The following is a 2,952-nucleotide window of genomic DNA, read 5'->3' as shown; positions in this document are numbered from 1 at the left end:
CCAGACCGGGGCACGAACCGGCGTCCCCTGCATCGCCAGGTGGACTCTCAACCACTTCGCCATCAGGGAGGCCCAGACCTTCCATTTTTGAACCATACTAGCAATTGCCTGACCCAGTCCCTGCTTTACTTTCAACACAATCATTTTTCCATTTGGGATCTTTTTTTCCACAACTTTTCATCTTTGCCGTTTGCAAATGTCCGGACGTCCCCTTCTTCAGGCCATACTGTGGCAACCATACCGCTCCTTTCTTCTACTTTTTACTCCCTCCAAGATTGACCTGAGGGAATTCCCTGGTGGTCCAGTGGTTAGGGCTCTGCACTTGCACTGCAGGGGCCACAGGTTTGATCCCTGGTCGGGGAACTAAAGATCCCACAAGCCGCTTGGCGTGGCCAGAAATAAAAAAGATTGGCTTGAGTTATGTATGGTTTTCTCTTCCTTCTTCCCTCCATTTTGCAATCTTCTAACTTGACCTTCTTTGAGCAGAAGCATGCATAATTTTCTCAAAGAATGGGACAATCTTTTCACATACACTAAAAGGACAATCAACCTTTGCATATTCAGATATATGCCTGTCATACTTATCTTGACTTCTGAAGCCATGATCGCAGGAATCACAAAATATTAAAATACTATAAAATACATTTCTTTCTCTTTTTTCATCTGTTTCCTACTGGAAAAGAGATTAAAGTCATTCAAATTTGTATCTTATTTTTCACACACAAAAAATATGTTTTCAATATTGTAGTACTGGGGACAGTCTCTTGAAACTTTAACTCAGCAGTGGAAGTATTACAACCCTCCAGATGAAAAGTGAAAATCCCAGGAAGGCAGTGAAACATGGAGAGCACTAGGTGCTGCAAGGGACAGTGCCTCAGGAAGAGGCTAGGCATCAAGAAGGCACTGAACCTCTGAGAAATGCTCTACCCTGGTAGAGGTGGTAAGGATGGAGGCAGCGACAGCACTGCTCAGTATCCAGGTGTCCAGCAGGGGGGCAGTGTTGTCCAGAGATGCCAACATGGGAGTCAGCTCTGGGGGGTTGGGGTAGAAACCACCTGTAGAGACCTTGAAAACTCTAGCTGTCCCAGCTTGGGGAGCTCACCACAAATGTCTTTTTGCCTTTTTTACTTTTTTCATTTTCTTCATTTCTCATTTCCTTAACACTAGTTCTTTATGTTCTACAATCGAACTGTTAACCCCTATGAATACTTTTTTCTAGTCAAAATCATCTTTTGACTTCTTGGAGCTACCTCTCCTGGAGCCCTCTGTTTTCCTCCTACAGTTTCAGTGGACATTGATCTGGTAAGCTCCTGAAAGTTTGCTGAAGTCCCACCAAGTGTCATATCAACAGGCTTTCTCTAGAAATTTTGTCTTTGGAGAAAATTCAACAGTCCCAATCTCCAGTGTGGGATGGAAGGGTCAAGTTCAATGGTCAGCATTATTAAGAGTGAGCATGAGAAGGGATTGTGAGTCTCTTCATTCACTTAGGAAAACTTTCATCAATCTTTTCAATATGCCTGTTGCCCTGGAATTAAGAGCTTCTCTGGTACAACATATCCTTAGAATAAGCCTTTAGTTTCCAGTGCAGTTCTGGGAGGGGCGGTCTCCTGGATTCATAGGAGGAGAGGGAAAGGGAGCTCAGGGCCTAACCATTCATTGTGCAGACTTTTAAAACAACTTCCTCATTTTCAGCTCCAAGCCTCAGCTCCCCTTCTGAGGTACAGTATTTTGTGATGAGCATTTCGTTGTCAGCAGCCTGAATCAGAATACTTTTCGTGGCATCCCCTCTGCCAGCTGGTAACTTCCTAGCTGCCGAAGATGTGTTTATATGTGTCCACGGTTGTCTCTTCTCCCATCTTCTTTATCCCTGCTTCTTTAAAGAGCCAAATTAAAATAAGAGCAAGGGGCTTCCCTGGTGGTGCAGTGGTTGAGAGTCCGCCTGCCAATGCAGGGGACATGGGTTTGTGCCCCGGTCCGGGAAGATCCCACATGCCGCGGAGCGGCTGGGCCCGTGAGCCATGGCCGCTGAGCCTGCGCATCCAGAGCCTGTGCTCCGAAACGGGAGAGGCCACAGCAGTGAGAGGCCCGTGTACCACACAAAAAAATAAAATAAAATAAAATAAGAGCAAGAATTCCTTAAAAAGTATTAATCCCTAAAGGCAAACACTTCCACTCCAACATGTTTAAGCATAAATCTAACTACTTTTTTCTCTTAGGCTTTGCGAACACTTACCCAGTAACATTAACAGTTTTAATTTAAATTTGTATTTTGAAATACAAACGATTTAACATTTTACTTCTCAAATTAGTATATTTACTGTTCCTTCCTCTTCCCCTTCCTTTCCCCCAACAATCTGATTTTTATTGATTATCTTGTTCTTCTTAGTTTTAACATTAACTTGATACCAAAGGCAGATAAAGACAACACAAGAAAATTACAGACTAATATCTCTTATGAATATAGATGCAAAATATCTTCAACAAAATCCTAGTAAAACTAATCCAACAGCACATCAAACAATGTAACCTCCCAGCTATAAAAGATGAGGAAATCTGAGCAGTTATAAACTCTAACAATGTAGAAACGATATTGCTTCCCACCATATCTCCTCTTTCCCTTCCATTTCAATTAGTTATAAAACAGAATGTGAATGTCCAAAAGTATTTTAGCCGATCATATATTTAAGTATATTTTCATGAGTTCTTTTACCATCTTTTTTTTTTCAGTAATCTTATCTGATTGAGTTTCATGTTCTTCTAAGGAAATGGCTCATTCCCTGAGATCTAGAATGTTCATCCAAAGGTATTTGCAGGCATTTCTCCAAACTTCTGTTCAAATAAGGGCAAGCAAAGTGCTTAAGGAAATAAAGCATGACCAAAGAACTCTATATGCGGCAACCACTCTTTAATAGGTAGTGAATATTGAAAATTAAAAGCAGTCTTCTTTCTAGA

General features: G+C 41.8%; 1 non-coding gene across 1 annotated transcript; it reads left to right on the top strand.

Annotated features, from left to right (window-relative positions):
* Positions 1 to 290: 290 nt before the first annotated feature.
* On the top strand, positions 291 to 363 carry TRNAA-UGC (transfer RNA alanine (anticodon UGC)). Its single transcript has one exon. It is a non-coding gene; the product is annotated as a tRNA-Ala (tRNA).
* The last annotated feature ends 2,589 nt before the right edge of the window (positions 364 to 2,952 follow it).

Source organism: Globicephala melas, chromosome X (genome assembly GCF_963455315.2).
Source record: "Globicephala melas chromosome X, mGloMel1.2, whole genome shotgun sequence".
Taxonomy (NCBI): Eukaryota; Metazoa; Chordata; class Mammalia; order Artiodactyla; family Delphinidae; genus Globicephala; species Globicephala melas.
The sequence above is the reverse complement of the archived record's forward strand: the minus strand, read 5'-3'. Positions and strand labels throughout refer to the sequence as shown.